Raw genomic sequence first — 21,610 nt, forward strand, 5'->3', positions numbered from 1 at the left:
GTCCTTCTCCTCAGGGCTGCTCTCAATCCATTCTCTTCCCAGCCTGTATTTGTGCTTGGGATTGCCCCGACCCACGTGCAGGACCTTGCACTTGTCCTTGTTGAACTTCATGTGGTTCGCACAGGCCCAGCTCTCAAGCCTGTCAAGGTCCCTCTGGATGGCATCCCTTCCCTCCAGTGTGTCGACCACACTGCACAGTTCGGTGTGACATTTACAGATGTTGAATGGCAGTGCACTTTATAGATACCTGTTTTGTAGAGCTCTAGTGGTTTTCCTTCTCTTTTTTTCCTAAGTCTAGATCTTCAGGTGGTATGGTTATCTTAGCTCAAAGTCAATGTAGCTGTGCCATTCTGTAATCATTTAGGTCTGATCCTCATGAATTAATGATATGCTCTACAGACTCCTTTCACTAACTTTTTTATATAAATATTTTTGCATAACAAATCCCAAGAAACATTAATTTATAGAAAATTAAAGAGAAGAGTGGCTAGGAATGTCATAATTTTTGAACCCAGTAACAGCTCAGTGTAAATCCGTAAGTGTTCTTTCATCTTTCTTGAGCTCATTAGTTGTAATAATCTTCCTGATTCTGGGTCACTCATTGAAGTGTAAAACTCACAGGGATATGATTATATTTACCTGTTATTAAGACTTAATTTTTTTGACATCTAGGGACTGATGAGAAGGGTAGCTGTAGCTAATGTTTTGGCATTATTCCTTAGTCATTTTGCAAATCTTGTAACTCAGCCAGATGGAATATTCCAGCACATTTCTTTACAATATCTCAAAGTCATCTTCCCCTGTAGCAGGTAATGCAAGCCACAGAAAGGTTACTAGCTTAAGGCGGCAATAAATTCCCATAACATGAAGTTCAAAAGACAGGTCAAGAGACGATGTTTTCTCTGACAATATGTTTTAAAAGCAATTACGGTTGACAATTAATTCATATTTTCTTTTATCTTATTCCTAAAACTGCTTATATCCATTTTTTTCATTTTACACAGTAATCTGAAGAAAGATTAGAGCGATAGTATTTAAACAAATTGTCAAAAAAATGCAGAAAAAAACTTGAAGCAGAAAAAAGCCATATACAACTTATTGCAATGAAGACTTGAGTAACAAAACAATGCATGCAAAAGCTAGAAGCAAATACTGAAAAAAGAAAAGAATGGAGTAACTGAATAAAGCAAATATTTAATGAAACATGATATAGTAAAAGTAAAACCAGATAAGCTTACCAAGATATTAAAATATTGGCCATTATATAATGATAAAAATATAGCAATGTTTACAATTTTCCCCTTACACAGGAATTTTAGTTTTTGGTGTCCTAAGTAAAATTAATTATCAAAGGTAAAGATAGATAGAAGTTTTCAATAAGCATTATAATTTTATTTTATTTTTTTTTGTATTGTGACATAGTACCTTAAGATAACTCAAAGAGAATTTTTGTACAAAAATACTTTTGAAAGGAATGCCTTTTAATGATGGCACATATTGGGTGCTGTGTTATTTTAAAAACTGAGATGTATGTTGTTTTAAGTGCTTAATATTCAGAAGGAAATCTGTTAAACAGGATGGATTTACCTGGTATTTTTCCCAAAGTATGGGCTTAATATAATATTAGGGCATTCAATGTTTATGGATTTTAAATGAAAATAAAATCTGTATTGTATATCTTTATAAAAACAGAAGCTTTAATTGCTCGTGAATTGCAAGAAACAAGTTGTTTTGATTTACTCCCATTTACAGGAAAAAAATCAATTCATAAATTCATAGAGACATGAACAACTCAATTAATTTCAATTATTGTTGCTGTTTATTACTCTGCATGGGGTCATTAATCCTACAAACTTTTAGTATTACAGATTTACATAAGCAAAAATTTAATCAAATTACATACAAAGCAGGACAGAATGTCTTATGTTGAGAATGTGCTTAATTGTTTTGCTGAATAGGACCATCGAGGAAGATGTTATCCACAATTAATGATTGGTCGTCTTTGACAAAACATTGTAAAGAAGAAAAAATGCAGATTTTTATGAAGTGTTGATAAAGGAATGAAGTACAAAGAAAGGAAGAAAGTTAAAACTTCTGATTTTCTCCATTCTGAATATAATTTTGAAATATACGTCAAAGTTATTAAACTATACATTTTTTAGATGGATAGGGTTGGGTTTTTTTCTTTTTTTTACAGTTTCTGCTGGAGTATCACAGGGTTTTTTGTGAGCAAGTGAATAATTTTTGTGACGTTGTTTTGTGAATAGAATCCTGAAGTGAAAAAAGGAAATAATGTCTAGAGAAGTGACCCACATTTTCTAGAGATCTAAAAATATATTGATTATTCATGTAAATGTAAATGAACAGTCTGATTCTTATTGGGAGCTGCCTTATTCTCAGCATTTCTGAGTATTAGGACACATCTTTGGGTATCTGGTGTCCTAAGGCAAAGTATATCTAATGGATGGGTCTAATTTGGTGTTTAATACATTAAATCCAGTGTCACTTAAAAAAATTAAATCACAGTTAAAATTAATTCTTATTTCCTCTTTAAGTTCTTATAAGCATTTTTCAGACAAGTACAAATGCAGTGTACTCTAGAACGATTCTTTTCAAAGGTAACCTCTTGGAGTGGTCCCCATGATTTTTTTTGGTTTTGAAGTACTGAGAAGTACTCTCTGAATTTTTTTATTGCACATATGCTGAACTTTAAGAGAGCTTTAATGAACTTTTAAGATTTGAGAACAGTCACAGAATCCAGGCATAGAGATATTCAGCCTCTTTAAATGGAGAACTGCTATCTTTAAGCTTTCTGATGAGTTCTAAGAGTTACTCTGTTAATCAACCCAAATCATGATAACAAAGTTTAGCCTTGATATACCACTTCATCTTACATATTCAAAGAGCCTTTACAATTTTAACAATTACACTGTCTTAGTAGTACACAATTACAGCCTAACAATATGGATTTTTGAATGCACTGAGCAGCGGTTATATTCCCCCTCGCCCCCATAAACCATATGTAGTTTGCCACAATAATTTAACAAAGTCAACACATCCTTTACATCCAAGAAATAAGTTCTGTTTTTTAGAAGTTCTTAGGTTCACTGTGCATTGATTTCAGCTTATTACACTGCATTAATAATTTACTCACATCCCTCAAATTACAACAAAGTAATTGAGACAGAAAAATAGAATTGCTTTTTGTTAAAAATTCTGTAATTTCCATGCAGAGTGGGTAAATTATTCATACTGGGTGTGGATCCCATTTTCGTTTCACTGCACTGATAGCATAATCACATAGTCCTAATTATAGAGATAGTAAATATGACAGGAAAGAATATACCACTCCACACTCCTGTAGAAACTTCTACTGGCACACTAAGCACTAATTAAAATTCATTATTGCATCACACTTCGCACAGATACAGAAGTTTTGTAACAAAAAGAAGATATTTTGTGTGGGAAGGAGAAAAACAGAGGATTACTGCTAAGATGTTTTTCAGTGAGTACTATTCTTGCTCTCTAGCCCTTGTTCAAATGCTTATGGTTGTTCCCTTATAGCAGTTGCTGTCGATCATTGATGTAATGTGAGCTGGGGCACTCTAAAAAGAAACCCGGTGCAGAGCATTCATTTGCACCAGCTGCAAAGCTGATAAAATTTTCGTCGTATTTCTCTTGAAGAGCTGGTTAAGCAGTGTTGCTATTACACACTGTTCTCTCCCTCTTCACTACCCTCTCTCCATGAACTCCACCCTGTGCATATAAAAGTCTGATTTTAGGATTTGAGACTGTCCTGGGATTACCTGCATCTCCCTCTTCTACTGAGGGAGAGAGTAGATGAGCAGCCTACTTACCTTCTGCACCTCTTGAATGTGAAAGGGACCTGTTAGGCAGAGAGGGAGATTAAAAAACAGCTTAATGCTCCTGCCATTGCTAACAAGGTGTGGTGGCTTCATTTAGTACCAATGGAAAATGCTGACAGATTTCTCCTTGCAATGCTAGCTGCCTTGCGTTCCTCTGTGCATACTACAGTGATGGCAACTCCGCGTTGTAATGTGCAAGTAGGAAATGGAGACCAGATGTCGAGTAAGCATGTACTGCTCAGGTACCCTGCCCTCGTCTCTTTCAGGAAAGGCAGAGGAAAAGAAAGCACTGTGAAACTTACATGTATAATTACAAGTAGACACTGAGGATTTTAAGCAATTGCCCACTTTTGCGTGATTTAACTCCTGTCCTTGTCTTGCTTGGGAATAAAAAAGGCAGTAATATAGTCAGTGGAAAGGACTGAATGGGAGATGTGTCTTAGGCAGGATTCCTTCATTTGACATTAGACACCCGCAGAACAAGTGTCTAAGTTGATCTAGGTATTTAAATCTGTGTTATAGCCAACAGAGCCTATATGGAGTCAGTTTATTTGAATACAGTCTCATGTACATGACTAAGCATCACTGGATCTGTTTTCCAGCACTCCACTAACAATAACAAGAGCCTTGCTGTTAGGACGTTGTAAACACCCACATTTAATCAAATTCTACTGTTTGTATCTCATTTGTAAGCAGATGAAAGAAGAATGTCAGTACTGGAACATAAAGATCACTCAGACTGCATTCAGCAGTCAGAGGATTCTGGATACACTTGCAGAGGAGTCACTGGACATACAATTAAGGCTGCAAAACAAATCTGCTTTCATGGAAACAGAATATATAGTTTTGCAAATTTGGCTTTGATCCAAAATAACAACTTAAAGAGAGCTAGGACATCCTAGAAGATACGAGCATGAAGCTGACTTGCAAGTAATCTATGTCCAGTGCTCTGCGGGACACATAAACTGGGAGAACACAGAGAACAAGGACTTGACATCGAGTTTTGCATACCCCAGTAATTACTGTGAACAGCTAGCTAGTACATGGGATGTCAGTTTTAGTTAGACCAGAAGTTCATGTTGGCACTAAGAAACTTTAATAAAAGTGTATTTGGATATACATTCAAAAAAGATTTTATTTAACAAATTTTTATTATATGGCAAAAACAAAAATTAAAAATTCTATCCAAACTTTCCAATCATTTCTGCTTCCAACTTCACCAAACATCACTGAACAGACAGTGCCACACAAGGTGGTCACATCTCCTCTGAGACAGGCTCTCTGATACAGTCAAAGCTTTTTGACTGTGATGCAGTCTTCTACCATGCCCCACTTTTCTGGTATATTTTTACTGAAACTCAATCAAAATTCCATGTTCTTCCCTCAGACTGAGCACGATGAAACAATATACTACGCATTTGTAGTATGGTTCTGCTTGTCAGCTAGAGGGGTCAAATGATGCTCTTTCTCTTGTAATCTAGGGACTAAACACAGATCTTAAAATATAATCCCCTAGTAGCAAAGTTGCCACATATGTCCTTAAGGTTTCTACAGGTATTGCAACTGGTGTGTTCAATACACCCAGATCTTCCTCAAAACTGCTGTGAGAAAATATTCACAACCTTTGCAGGAAGTCTCTCCATGTTCTTCTTGAAGGACTTGTATTGCAGTCTTTTTAGAATCCCCGAATCCTACTTTCTACAAGGAGTAAGTATTTTAATCTTGATATACAACAATGCAAAGCTGCTGTCTGACTTCCTAAACTACTAGAAAAGTCTTCCTTCTTATGAACAACAACTCCTACACCTTATGTGGGCTGTGACTGAGCATTTCCTTATCACAGTGATCAGTGTGGAGTATTAGAAAGAACGTTTTAGTTTCCTGGGGAAGTATTATACGTATATGCTTTGCCTGCCTTAGTATCTATCTATCTATTTGTCTGATACATTCACACACATCCATATATACTGAAATAAAACGTTTGATAATGCTTCCCATGAAAAAAGGTGTCTCTGTATTAGTCTTTACTCTGTTATAAGCAGACATTTTCAATTACTCCAAAGAAGCAGGGAACCGGTAACCAACAAAACAGTAACATGTCTTTGGTTTAGAAAAAAAAAATACTAAAAAAAATTAGTTCCTTAATATTTATACTAAGGTGCCAAGAGGATCAAATGCTTACTTTTTTAATGCTAAAATAAAAATCAAAGTACACAGCGTTTAAAGACTTACAAAAAAAGCACCTCCTGCCTGAAAATTTTGTTAGGTAAGACACTGCTATAATCTAATATTTAATAAAGAGAATATGACTGATTCAACCTGAGAAAGAAACAAAGGTTTCTATTCTCCTTGTTCGGAATAGAGCAAGCTTTAATACTCTGCTGAGGTTCTTTATTACTGAGAATGCTTCAATGCAGTAGAATTCGTTTCAAAGTAATAGCTCTCCTATTAGATCTAGTTTGTCATGTCAGAGGGGATGATTACTCCTGATAAGCCGGTGGCACTATTACCAGCATTTTTTTAGAAATGGGGGGTACTGATTAATTTCAGAAATATTAGCTACTGAAAGCAGATATCAGTACTGCAGAATGTATGACACACTTGGAGAAGCAGTCTCCAAAAGCTGAAATAAGATAAAACCAGGAAGCACATCAATTAAAGAAGTCACACAATTTAATAGAAAATTATGTGTTTTGCTTACTTGATAAGAAGAGACACAGGGCCCTGGCTGAGTATTAATATCTAGGAGGGAGGAACTGAGTGTCCAAAACTGTGCCTTGGGCTATTATATAACAAATGATCATTAAGTCTCAAGAAATAATTAGCACCATTTTTTTTTGTGCTGATGTAAGATGAAACCTAAGAAGAAAGACTCAGACCAGACATCTATATTTTTCCCATTCATAAAGTGTTTGCATGGGAATAGTAATAGTGTAATAGTATGTAAGAGACATTTGTGAATACTTAATACCTATCACATTAGCTGAAGTCTATCCAAAATCCAATCATCAGATACTGCAAAAGGTAAGTAATATGATTCCTTTGTCTCATACAAGTGAACATGAAGACAAACTATAAAATCTCAGAATCTGCAAGAATAATTTATTAAAATAGAAAGGTGTAACTGTTCTCTCAAACAGTTTTACATGACAAATTAAACTACTCCATCCAAGTCAGAACTGTTCACCTAAATACTTTTTCTTCCCCTTTCTATGACTTCAGTGCTGTGCTGTTTGCCTTTATCGTTTTTTTTTTTTTGTATCATTAAATATTTTTATATATTCCTTTTCTACAGAAATTTTTCAGTCTGGCTTTTCACATAACCTTTTAGTCTGACTTTTTTCTGCAGCCCAAGTTCAGGTGATACAGCATTTTTAGTTAGAAGATGTTAGCAGGAAAAGGGTAACTGGTCAGCTCTGGAGAGCAAATGGGGTTTTCTTTGATGCTGGGATGGAGTGTTTGGGTTTTTGTTTGTTTCTCTGTTTGTTATTTTCAAGGAAGGAGGGAAAAAAAGACACCAGTGGCACCGTTAAATATTTATGCCTCTTTCCCCTTTCTGCAAATGGTCACAGTGTAGTTCCAGGTTTTAACCATCCAGGCAGCGGGAAAATTCAGCTTTTCTTCATGGTGATGACGTGGTGATTTTTATCTCACTTGGTAGACTGGCAAACTCATCTGGGGTGGATGAATCAGTTAATGTGCTCTCCCTTGACCTTTTCTCTGTAATTCACTGTCATAGTAAGGACAGCTGCCCAGGGAAACTGCTCATCATAAGCTCCCAAAATTTTACCATAATATACTGGACTTCTCCTTGACAGCTTGGGGTATGCAGTTCATCTGGCTCTCTCTACAATGAAGCAGGTTGTCTCTGGAAAGGACCAGAATAAATGTATAGAGTAATAGCAACAGCTCCAATGGTCCTGGGACCATTGGGACCAAAATAAAAACTGAATTAGCATTTGATCATATTGCTTGGCTCTATAACTTTTTAACATTGTTATCTCTATTAAATATTCTAAAAAATGAAGTCAGTTCAAGAAGCTATCAATGTCAGAGAATTGAACATATTTGTAGTCCTCCTGTGTAGAGTAGTATTATCATCAATTTTATCACCTTTCCTAGAAATTTTTTGTGACTTTGCAGTGTTTTCCAGTATATAGGGAAGTAAATCTTCTTTGTTTTTCTTTTTGGATAATTATTTTATTTGTTAAATACTAAATATTTTAGAGTCAAACCCTCCAGTGGTGATGTTTGCTTTTTAAATTGAAATAATTAGTGGGAATTAATGTAATATAAACAATATTGATAATACTGAATTTATTGTTTTAGTGATATCAATAAATGAGGTCTCGTTAAAAAAAATCGTACAAACTGAGATATCTCAGTGACTAAAAATGCTCTTCTTTTTAACTTATATTTGATCTTGCCTCAGTCTATATTGCTTCAACTGACTACTGAAATTTATATTCTGGCTTATACTAAAAAAATATATTTATGATATTTAGAAAGTACATAGTAAAGCTGTTAATACTTTGACCTACTGCAAATTCAGAAATGTACAATGGGAAATCATTCAAAATTAAAAAGTGAGCAGAACTGGCAATATCTTAAAAATTAGCTTTGCATTCAGACACATGAAAGCATTGAAAAAATCATAAGTCTGTAGATTTATAGATGAGAAGAAGGATTTCTTTGTATACTAAAATGCTGCTTCAACCAAAAACTACTTTTTAAAAAAAGTTTATGAATAAATGAAGACAGAACTCATTTATGTTTTTAAAAAATATTTAAATTAGTTCTTGAGGAAATCCTATTACAACATACATTATTTTAAGAAGTGGACATAAAATATTGTTTTTCAAAAGATTTTTACTGACTAAACTTTCTGTTTGGTCTAGTGTTCTTTATGTCTGGAGGTTTTGATGTGTTTTATTTTAGAAAAACCCTGGATGTCTCAGTACAGACATTTCAGTTTAATAATGCACCATTAAAATCACAAACAGATTTACCACAAACACTCTGGTAATACCTGTTAAAAGTTCAAAAAATAAAGAGATATAAAATAAAATTTGTTTAAAGTCTATAGCTTGATATGAGATCCCTAACTCATAAAATTGGACTTCAAACAGAAAAATCTGTAGATATATAATGCTTGAATATCTACCATTGACAATCATTAGTTTCCAAGATGTTTAAATTGTTCTCCCTTCATTTTTAAGAACTGTGTCAGGAAATGTCCCATAGTGTCAAATCCTTCATGAGAAGTTCTCCTGACCTCCCTTCATTCACTTGACCCTTGTACAGCCTGTGGATCTTTGATTTCTGAAGTGATTTATTTTTCACTGTTATATGATCTAGAAAATCAAAAACAGAAAACCCACCCCAGTGTGCCATATTGTCAAAACTGTGTATTTGTCTATGTGTCTACTTATGGAAGGACTTTTTTTTTTTTTTACTCTATAGTGATCTTCACTGTATTTTCTCTTTTTAACTTCTGTTCCAGTTGCCTATCTTCAGAAAAGCTGTATTTGCTAATACATTCACTAAAGGGGTTGGGGTCCTGCCTATTTAATTCGAATCTGTCTCCTATTTAACTCAAAAGGTTTTGTCACTCTTTGTAGTAGATCAAAGAGTATAGTTGGTTTTTCCAGCTGCTGCTTTCTTTAATTCTGAATGCATCTTTAATTTTACCACCCTCAGGTAATTTAGGCTGTTGTAGAGTGCATGGAGTGCGTTTGGTACCATGATCCAAACTCCATAGTAATGACATCACAGGGTAGCTATTGACATCAGGTTTTTATAGATGTTTCACTGAGAAAGCTGATGTTTCACTGAGAATGGTAATGTTTCAGAAGAGTGAAACATTAGTTTGTTAATTTTTTTTCTTCCAAAGTTTATAGCAAAGTTTCATAAGTCTGAATTTCCATGTGGTCTAAAGCAGGATGGTTTTTGCTTGTTTTTTAAAAATAACACCTCTTCTGAAGGTAAGCCCTGTGAGTGAATGAAAAGACTTTCTAGGTTGTTTACATCTGAAGCAATCTAAGCTGCCGTAGGAGGCTGTCTGTTATTTTTTGAAAGAAAGAAACTGAATATAGAAAGATCATCAGAGTATACAGTAAATACTGAGCCATTCCTATGTTCAATTTCTATTGGCAAAAACTTAAAACAAAGCCTTAATTTTGTCCTGATTTTCCAAGCACTGAGTCTTCAAAGTCTTTCTTATCTTGTTGAAGTCACTTCAAAACAGCATCATATTTATTTGATAATGTTTCTTTCCTGGATGCTTACTGGAAGGTTTTTCATTGTTCTGGGTTTTCTTCCTCCTTCTTCCCCCTCCCTTTTTGATTTTGGCTAAATCTATGATGTTTTAGAAGGACTATGGAAACTGTTTTTTTCTTTCTCTAAAGCTCTATACTAAATTCAACAGGTTACTTAGATTTGCAATAATCTGTTCTCTGTCACTTATCTGAAACTGCTGCAAGATTTCAAAGTACCAGATGTGATACACTGCAACTGTGCTTTTCTTTACTCATTTTTTTTTTTCACTAGATTGAGTCTCCGTGTATCCCAAATCCTAGATTTTAATGAATCAGCTACATAATGACAGAGGTTTACTGTGTATGCCAATGGGCTTTAAATTTAAGGAATACAAGTCAGCATTATATTGACTGTTCTGCTGCCACATTACAATTAGTGTGAAAACTGTAATTAAGGTTTTTTGGACATTTGAAATTTAATTTAAAAGTGTAGTCTTAAAGGTACCCCAATTTCTTCAGAAGTTACTTTTGTTTTAACCTTTTTTTTAGAGAAATATTTGCTTATATTCCACTAGTGCCAAGAGCACTCTTGAATCATCGTATTGTGTGACTGTTTCTCTCATTTAAGAACTCTGGGATTTACCAATTTCACAGTATTGTCAATTAATTATTCTGCTGTGGACAACTAAATTTAATCTATTTTTTTTCCAAATACAACTTTTTCAAGCCTTCTTATCTACTTATATCCTAGAGACCCAAAGACTTGTACTTTGCAGCAAAGTATTTTCTCTATCAACATTTAAAATATAATAAGAAATAAATACAACAATAATGAAGCTTTAGAAGCAATATGTTGCATGGGTTCAACTAAATGATAAACTACTTCAGAAGTTTTAGTTTAACCTACTACTACAGTGGTTATATCTTGCCACTGTCTTTCGTGCAGTTCACATGGAAAGGGCTGAATACTTACCAGCACATTTTAATGAAAAGAGAATTTTACTCTAAGGTATGTGGTTTGAAATTCAATTAGGAAGTCTATGCAGATTAAGACTCGTTATTTCTAAAATAACAGAAATGCGTCAAAATGCTATTGGCAGTTCATAGTATTCTGGGAGTGGTCTTCCTTATCATTTTGACTTGTTAAGTGATGGTTCTAAGCTAACTTTAAAAATGTCCCGATTTAATTATGAAATTAAGAGTTTCTCAGATCACACATTAAAAAAAAGGCTACAAATTAAGGACCATACAAAACCTTTGGATATGTGTTTAGCTTTGCAGAAAAGGGAACAGTGAAAAAGAACTGTAAAATAAATATAATTCTTTCAACAGTTGTTCTTTACAGTGGAATCTCTATTCATAGCTTTTCCACAGAGTAAATTTCCCGTGTAATCAAACATGAAATCTGCATGAATTCATTTTCAGCCATGCCTTTGATATGGTGTTCTCTTCAGGGCTGTCAGGAAGACTCCTGGATCAATTTCTGGTTGTATGATGGTTACTTTCCACTTTTCAAGTGGAAGAACTGCAGGAAGAGGAGGTAGAAGAATTAAAAAAAAGTGCAAGGCTAGAGTACTAACAAAGGCACTTTTCACAATGAGGAAGTCATAGGTCAAAATGTTTATTCTTAAACACAGGAGAGAGAAGCAGGGTGGCCAAGTGCCACTGAGAACAGAAATTCTATTATTTGAAATCCACATTCTCTTAAAAAACCCAGACATCTTTAATATCTATCTATAATCTCCCCAAACATAAGAAATCTGATTCCCCTGCAAGTTTGGCAGTTCTAGCATGTGTGAGAGGTATTAAATGTGGCAGGCTTTCAATCCTAGAGAGGATTTTTAATTCATTCTGTGATGAGATTCCAAATGTCCTCCTGTTTTTATGTCTAGTTCAATTGCCCAGACATTTGTCACACCTGAGAGTTACCCTTCTCTGGCTGCATGAGCAAGGAGGCAGTTATTTTGGAACGTATGATCCCTTGTCTATAAGGCATTTGAGACATTACATGAGAAATAGGACAGAAGTGTTGAAATATCCTTAGAAGGAAAGTTAATTACATACTGGGGATAAAAACTTGACTGTATTTCAGCTAACTTTGTTGAAGCCAGACTTTCATCTGTGGCAGTGGTAGCAATGCTTTTAAAATAGAAACAGAAAACTATTCCCTGTCAAAGATTTATGTACAAACCAAAGTAATTAAGTGCTTAAGGGTAAGGGAAAAAACTGTATTTTCCTTTGAAAGTGATAATCTTCTTCTCTTGAATGACTTACAGGGTGGTAGATTTATGTTACATCTTTTTTAAAGTTCCTCAAAGACTGGCAACACTATTGAAGTTAAAGCCTTTTTGTTTTCAGTTATAGGAAATTACTTAATGTCATGGTTTAAAGCTGGGCAGGCTATTAAACCTGTGGCAGATGCTCTCTGTTATTCCCCCCCCACACCAAAGGGAAAGAGAAAGGGAAAAGAGAGAGAGACTTCCAGGTTGGAAAGTTAAAACAGTTTTAATAAACTATAATAATGAAAAAGAGTATAATAATAATAATAGAAATAACCGAATATATACAAATATATATACAAAACCAAGATCGAGCTCCCCTGATGTCAGCCACGTCACCACCAGCGCTGCAGGGCAGGCTCCAGGAAAGCCCAGGCTGGGCCCAGCGACGGTCGAGAGCTGGATTCAGGAACGCACGGATCGGGATAGGGGGCAGCAGGAAAACGGGCAGAGTCCTCTTCGGACACTGGCCATAGCAGAAAGAGAGCGAGACCCTTGTGATCCCCCCGCTTTATACCGAGAATGACGTGTATGGGATGGAATACCTTCGTTTGTCAATTTTGGGTCACCTGCCCTGTCTGCTCCCCCCTGCAGCTGCGACCCCCCTTTGGCTCTTCACTCGTAAGCAGTGAGGAATTCAGCAGTGACCTTGGTTTCTCTCAAGAACAAGTACAGCAAGAGCCTTTCTGCACAACATCCCTACCGGTGCCTCAGTGATAACTACAAACTTCGAGCGTTATCAGTCCTGGAAGCAGACACTGTCTGCAAAAACATGCAGTTAGTTTCAGAAAGTGCAGTTACTTAGAGGAGACTTAGCTGAAAGTAAAAACCACTGAAAGGAAAATCGGCCTGGTTTAGGCCAAACCAGGACACTTAACAATTTTTTATTGTAGATCAAGAAATATACAAAATGACAGTAAATATTTATTTCAATATATATAACAAAAATGTTATGGATGTTTTTGTTAAATGAGATCCAGTTGTTTATTTTGCCACTTTGCCATTTTGAGCCTTCTGGTCCTCAGGATGGATTCCATGTGAACATGAGCAGTCTTATTGTTTTTTAGATCTTAAGTTTCTTAAAAGAAGCAGCATGCCTGATGTTGACATGAGGGGGTAGAATCTTTTGTCCCTCTTCCTGTTTTCACAGCTGAGACAAGTAGAAGACAACACTAAAATATTTCTGAACCTCTTTCAGAAAAGGGGGCTGAAACAGTGATAAGAAATTACTTTTTGGAGGGAAAACAGCACTTCCATAAAGTTCTTCAAATGCAGTGATAGCTTCTTTTTGGCTGGTATTCTGTATCAGTTCCACTCAACTTGTTATAGGGTTTCCAGCCAACCCTGCCAAATGATTGGAAAAGCCATTTTGGCACCTTGTTATTACTTATGCAAGGGCAAGACAATCTATCTTACCTAATTACTCACAAAGAAGTCTAACTATCTTTTCTCATAACTTTAGAATTATACAAATCATAGGTAGAATCTTAAAACAAGCTTCTTTTGAACACTTTATAATGCATATATATTGGCACAGTTTCCAGTAATCTGTGCAGAGAATAAGCATTCAAATATCTTGTTTGTGAAAGCAAATGCTGTTAAGAACAAACTGAAATGAAATGAAATTTAGTTAAAAAATCCTAAATTTCTTGGAACTCATAAGAGTTGATTTTCCCAGAGGTGTTACAATGGTGTTCTTACATTGTGCACTTCACAAACACAAGATATTTATGTTTTTTACAAGGCTTTATTAGACATGTCTGGCATTTCTCTAGACTAAAGAAAACAGTCTGAAATCAAGGAAATAAGCATTATATTTAAAAAAAATGATTGATAAAAATAAAAAATAAGAAAACCCAACCCACAGAGATACACATAACCCAACCCACAGAGACACAACAGAAGTAGTTATTACTTTGGGAACTTAAAAAAGAAGAAAATCACATAATTAGTCTGTGGTTTTTTTTTTTAAATGGTCAGGTGAAATATTGAATGTACACTTTGCCCAGCGAGTAGAAAGTTCATTGTAAAAGCTGTTGGAGCTGAGATGGAAGTGAGAAGGATTCTTTGAAGTACGGAGTATTGTGTTAAGCAGGCATAGAGGTCTATATGAATACAAGATATACATTTCTGAAACAGTAGCAGCTCTAATGCCTTGTAGCTGGTATGGATCCCTACCCCCCTGCGAACTACTACACAGGTGCAGTGTGCTTCTGTTCTGGTGTGCTGGGTTGCTGCTGGTATGTGCACCTTCCATGCCTAGCACAGGAGGAAAACTAGACTTAGAAAGAACCGGGGGATTATAATGTTCTGGTGGGAATGGACATCAGTGAGTGTCTTTAGTGTAAAAGTCACCAGTCACATATGTTATGACAGCACAGTAGGAAAAGAAAGAAGTATGCAAGCTGCTGAACATTTGAGGGAGGCAGAGAAAAAGGTGGAGAGTAAGAAAGTACTAAATCCAGTACATTAAAGGAGGAAATTATCTTGCATGTTTGTACTGATGTTAAAAAAATTAATAAAACTTTGTGTTGGAAGTTAAAGTTAGAGAAAAGAGGCTTGTTCTGTGCAGAAAAGAGGCTTATTCAGAAATGGATAAGCTTAAAAGGAAGAGAACTAAGACATGATGAGAAGAGATAAAAAGGTAAATTTCAAACATAGTCCAAAGTAAAATACAGTCATTACAACTGATGAGAACTTCCTCTTCTCCATTTTGTAAATTGGCTCAAAGATCTTGGTGCAAGGCATGTCAGAACAATTAAAATGATAGAGAAGCTGAGATGATTTAGAGAGAAATATCGTGTATATATTTTCCAAAACCAAGAAGTATTGATAGGAGGGAGAAAAGGGTTCACAAAATAGGGAAGGCTTCACATCGCTATGAAATCCGTCACTGTAGCATTCCAATAGGTTCTCTGAAGTGCTAAGAAACACATATCAGAGTGTAATATGAAGCTACAAATGCAAGAGGTTTCACAAACAGGACTATAGGGGAGAATAAGGAAACAAGAAGGATGAACACACAGGAACCATAAAACCTAAGGTGATGATAATGCAAGTCAACAGAAAGAGAATCCAGCACAACAGAAGAGAACAATCCTTCCTGATTTATGGTCATCATGAAAATTAACTGCTCCTTGCTGCCAAAGACAGTCAAGTGATCAAAGATCACAAATATAAAAAGGTGTTGCAGAAACGTGCAAAGAGCAGGAGAGACAAATGAGTAAAATTTCCACCATCTAGGAGGAAAAGAACAATTTTGCAAAAACATAGATTGCACAAAAAAAGAGAAATAAACATGGATGACATGGCTAAGGAATACTTTAATATATGATTGACTGTGCTTTGAGATCAGTGCAAGTGAAAGATGAAATATGACCAGGGTATCAGAAAAGATACAGGAGAAAAAGAGCAGCATGTGAACAGCTCATCTTCCATTTTCTCAGTTTACTCTTAAAGTAAATGATAGCAAGTATTAAATACCTCTTTAAAAGGAAATACACGAGCAACTTAGAAATGTGTGAGTGTGTTAATAATGCAGACACAGTATAATTATCTTATGGTGATGACTGCTATTAAAGAAGACATAAAACAAAGGAGATTAAACAGAAGGTATGGAGTACTTGGAAGGTGAGAGGTGTGGAAATATGTTATTAAACAGTATAATTGAATGATCAAGAGGAAAAGAAAAAGCAAAAGACAAGCTTGTAGTGTACTGAGTGAGTATAGTTGTGGGACATCCAAGGGCAAGGGGTATGGATATGGCATTAAGTATTACTGCTTTGTTAGAAGGCAATGAAAGTTGAATAAAAAGATTAAGTAAGAATTGATGTTACTGATGCTTACTGTAATCCCACAATGAATCAAAGGATGACTGTAATCAGGAAGGGTGGTAGTGTTTTATGATTTCAAGAAATACTTGTCCATGTAAAATTGATGACAATTAAATATCTGAATTTTTAAATCTGGTAGAAAACAATACAACTTTGAATCATACTAACTATTAAGAGAATATCATCAGTGGAGGTGTTCATCTTCACACTTACTTCAACAAGTAATTTTCTTTTCTAGTCTAACTTCAATCTTTTCAAAATTCTTTATCTCATACTTTGACTCAAACCCTCTCTAATGATAAACAGTTTTCAGATAAATTCTGGTTTGAATGTTAGTTCTGAAATCTAGATGAAAAAGATCACAGTATATGCTACCAGTTATTTCATCACGAATTTTGCCTCGTGAAAATAAATGTCATGTCTTCAACATTTGATCAGACCAGTCAGTTGATGCATGTTGTCTATTTTGAATGCAACCAAGTTGGTCTGCCAAAGTGAAGAGCTTTGCACAATGGATTAACATATGAAAGTAGAGATTAAAGTGTATGTTGTATGTATTCTGTTGGCATGATTTTTTATTTTACCGACAAAAATTGTAGTCCTATCAAAATCAAACTTCATTGTTTGTATTTTCCATTCTTGGAATTAAAAATGTGTCTGCTGACACGTGCATAGCTGTGTTCCATTCTGCTAGTCATTGTTGAAAAATATCCAGGTTATGTAATCTTGCAGGATATGAATAATTCTCTTTTGTTGCAGTTTGGATATGGAGTAAAAGAAGTGGATCTTCTACATAAATTAATAACTTGTGTATCATCTTAATAAGTAGTATCACCTTATATCACCTTAATAAGTAGTGTATCATCTCACAAGACACTTTCTCATTGTTTTGGCTCTGTTCTTTCTTTGGAAAAATATAATTTTATTTTGATCACAGAAGGCCTATTGTTTGAGTTTTTCTTTATAGCTTGCATTGAATTAACACAATAGCAGATATGTAGTTGATAGCTATACTGACTTACACATGGCAACAGTGACACAGGTTCTGAATCATGGAGCTGTATTATAACGTTGAGCCAAAGTTCGCACTGTGCTTTCCACACTTGGTCTGGAGAGATGCATAGAAATTAACAGTTCAGGCTATTTAATTTCCCAGTCTCTCTCTCTCTCCAGGTTTTTTCTCTAATTTAATTGAAGTAGGACTCAGCAAAGGATTTCTAGGAAAAAATAAATTGATAAATATATGCACATTTAGCTATTTTAAAAGACTTATTCCAATGACTATATCTGATGGGAGGTGCTAGATTTCTAGGATGAAGATCTGATGAGTAAATAGTTTAGTTTTGTAAAGTGACCTGTGCATAAACTGTATTACAAATGATTTTTAAAGTGCTAAAACCAGCTGAGCTTCGATAATAAATAATAACACATAAAGGAGATTTAAAAATAGTTTGAGTACATGAGGGAGATGCAGAAAGACACAAATAAAACAGACTCCTAGCAATGAAGGTTGATAACGAATGAAAGTGCGTAGGCACTGATACGAAAATGAATTCTCTAAGCTAATTTGCAGTAGAAGGTAAAATTTGCTATACATGTGAGATGAGGTAAATAAAGCCCTAATTACTTTCTAAGAGGATCTTCCATTCCCTCTCTGTCCTATGTATCTATGATATGCTGGTATTTGTAGTAAAAGAGTAATCACACTTCTAAAGAGGCATCTTTTCTTATCATGGGTGATAAATATGAAAAAGCCAAGATGAAAATATTGTATATGTCCCTCTTCTGTTGTTAAGAAAAGTTACTTTACAGTACATCAATACAAAGTGTAAAATCTTCGGAGATTTCTGCTTAGTACTTCAGAGAAAGGGTTCTCTGCACATTTAAACGCTCAACACGAAGACAAGCTTGTGAATGTGCCATAAAGAAGATGATTTAATGACCTCAAATATATACATGTCTGTATAATTAAAGAGGCGGCATCTGGTTTGTTTGTTACGAAATATATATATCATGTTTCTCTGAAAGAGCAGGCTGAAAAGCTCAGCACTTTATGCTTTCTCTCAGTTGATGAAATCCCCCCGCTAGCAGAGGGGGCTTGCTTTGAGCACACTTGAGGAAGAGGAAAACTGATCTAATATTTAAGGGATAAGAGAGCAGAAAGCCTGGAGAGGGGATGTAGTGGAGAAGTACAGTCAGACTGCAAAGCTGGTGGAAAGAAAAAAATATCCTAAGGACCTAGAGGAGTTAGGAACTACTGTGAGCATTAGAACTGAGAGCAAGAGTATAGAAAAGGACCTGCCCTACCAAGACACAGTGACTTGGGGGAGATCATTTTATAATTATTCGTATCTTCTATTTTTTTCTCAGAAAATGGATTTTCTATATAAAAAGAAAATTACTTATAGTCCAAGAAAATTTGGCTTTTGAAATGTAGGGGCCATTTCTGACATTTGGGGATAGTCATGTCAAAAAAGATCTGTTGGCAGATCCACCTTTCATCTTTGACCCACTGTACAGATTTTGGTTGGGATCGAGTTAATTTTTGTCATAGTAGGTCCTATGGTGTTTTGGATTTGCGGCAAAACCAGTGTTGATAACACAAGGATGTTTTAGTTATTGCTGAAGAGTGCTTACACAGTGTCAAGGCCTTTCCTGTTTCTCATGCTACCCTTCACAGAAAATAGGCTGGGGATGGACAAAAAGTTGGGAGGGGACACAGCTGGAACGTCTGACCTCAGCTGACCAAAGAGATATTCCATACCGTATGACCTCATGCTCAGTGATAAAAGCTGAGGGAAAGAAGGAGGAAGGGGAGACATTCAGGGTTATGGTGTTTGTCTTCACATGTAACTGTTAGGCATGATGGAGCTCTGTTTTCCTGGTAATGGCTAAACACTTGCCTGCCAAAGTAGCCAATTAATTCCTTATTCTGCTATGCTTATGTGTGCAGCTTTTGCTCTACCTATTAAAGTGTCTTTATCTCGATCCACAAGTTTTATCACTTTTAACCTTTCTGATTCTCTCCCCCATCCAGTGGGGGGAAGTGATCAAGCAGCTGTGTGGGGTTTACCTGACTCCTGGGGTTAAATCACAACACCAGCTTAGGGTCAATCAAAACACGAAAGCTGTTCATCCTAATATTTTATATAGATACAGAAAAGCTTATAAAGTTCTTTCTGGTTACAAATACACAATGCAGTTATTAACATGAGATAATATAATGATGCAACGGACGGTTATTTCACATTGAGTCTTTAAGTACACAGCTTTTATAAACCAGAGTTATTGATTGGAAAATGCTTAGAATCATAGAATGGTTTGGGTTGGAAGGGGACCTTAAAGATCACCTAGTTCCAAACCCCCTGCCATGGGCAGGGAAACCTTTCCACTAGACCACGTTGCTCAAAGAGACACTACCAGGGAGGGGGCAGCCAGAAATTCTCTGGGCTACCTGGTCCAGTGTCTCACCACCCTCACAGCAAAGAATTTCTTCCTAATATCTAATCTAAATCTACCCTCTTTCAGTTAAAAATCATTCCCCCTTGTCCTATCATTACATGCCCTTGTAAAAAGTCCCTCTCCAGCTTTCCTGTAGGCTCCCTTCTGTTACGACCTGGTCGCAACTAGTTCATAAATCCCTTGGAGTAAATTAGGGTGAAACAACACCAAATAACTGGTATGAAATTAAAAACAATTTATTAATACAGGGAAAGTGGCATGGTTGTAAGTGTCTTGGGTTTCTAAAAGCATTGAGAAAAGAGAGAAAAGGAAAAAGGAAAAGAAAAAGAGGATAGAGACTATGAGAGAGGAAAAGAGAGATATCACCACCCTGGGATCCAGTGATGTAAGTTGTTCATAGTGAAACCGCTTGCAGGATAGGTCCTCAGGTGGCAGGAGGGAGCGTGCACCAGCATCCCAAGTGAGAAGGTCTAAATACTTTAGGTCATTTGCATGCGAGATAGGAGAGGGTGGTAACATCCCTCTTTTCTCCCCCCCTCTGCTCACTTCCCATGCTAATTGGGACGCCTGCGCTTTGTAGTCTTAGATTGTTCTCTACATGAGTCGGTGGTCCCCCAAGGGGTGTCTGGTGGTCGTGATCCCCTAGTTGTGGTGTCCGCTGTATGACCCCGCTTCTGCACAAGCGTGGCTGAGGCCTTGCAAAGTTGTTGCACATGTAGGCTGGCCCCAAGGAAAAGATACCATCCTGCCTCCTCACGACTTATCTCTTCCTTCAGCCAGAGTTGTAAATCACAACAATTAAGGCACAGCAGGGGTATTGTTCTGTTCCCAAGGCCCTTATCTCTTGCCAGACTTGCAGGCCTCTGTAGTACACATACCCTCCTCCAGCCAGAGTTGTCAAACAAGTTGTTTAAGGCATACAAACTCTGTCCGTCACACCTTCAGGTACTGGAAGGCTGCTACAAGGTCTCCCTGGAGCCTTCTCTTCTCCAGGCTGAACAAGCCCAAGTCTCAAAGCCTGTTTTCATAGGAGAGGTGCTCCAGCCCTCTGATCATCTTCGTGGCCCTCCTCTGGACTCACTCCAACATCTCCACGTCCTTCTTATGTTGGAGGCCCCAGAGCTGGACACAGTACTCCAAGTGGAGTCTCATGAGAGCAGAGTAGAGTGGTAGCTTGTTCATAAAAAACAGCCTTTCAGCCTCTTCCAATCCCAAAATCTGGGGAGACACAGCAGAAAGTTAATAGATGTAATCTGTATCAGACCTACACCAAAAGAATCACAGAATCACAGAATCACAGAATGTTAGGGATTGGAAGGGACCTCGAAAGATCATCTAGTCCAATCCCCCTGACGGAGCAGGATTGCCTAGACCATATCACACAGGAACGCGTCCAGGCGGGTTTTGAATGTCTCCAGAGAAGGAGACTCCACAACCTCTCTGGGCAGCCTGTTCCAGTGTTCGGTCACCCTCACCGTAAAGAAGTTTTTCCTCATATTTAAGTGGAACCTCCTGTGTTCCAGCTTGCACCCATTGCCCCTTGTCCTGTCAAGGGATGTCTCATTTACTTTGGTGGCAGTGACTCATTACTTGTTGGCCGGGAGTGTTGATCTGCTTGAGGGTAGGAAGGCTCAGCAGAGGGGTCTGGACAGGCTGGATCAATGGGCTGAGGCCAACTGTATGGGGTTCAGCAAGGCTAAGTGTCAGGTGTTGCCTTTGGGTCACAACGATCCCACACAACACTACAGGCTTGGGGAAGAGTGGCTGGAAAGCTGCCTGGTGGAAAAGGACCTGGGGGTATTGATCAATGGCCGGCTGAATATGCGCCAGCAGTCTGCCCAGGTGACCATGAAGGCCGACAGCATCCTGGCTTGTATCTGAAATAGTGTGGCCAGCAGGACTAGGGAAGTGAT

At 36.7% G+C, this 21,610-nt stretch overlaps 1 protein-coding gene across 3 annotated transcripts in view; it reads left to right on the forward strand.

The window, feature by feature from the left end:
* Positions 1-21,610, forward strand: part of CSMD3 (CUB and Sushi multiple domains 3) — a 790,297-nt gene that overhangs the window by 76,313 nt on the left and 692,374 nt on the right. The window lies entirely within an intron of this gene.

This window comes from Nyctibius grandis, chromosome 3 (assembly GCF_013368605.1).
Source record: "Nyctibius grandis isolate bNycGra1 chromosome 3, bNycGra1.pri, whole genome shotgun sequence".
NCBI classification, from domain to species: domain Eukaryota; kingdom Metazoa; phylum Chordata; class Aves; order Nyctibiiformes; family Nyctibiidae; genus Nyctibius; species Nyctibius grandis.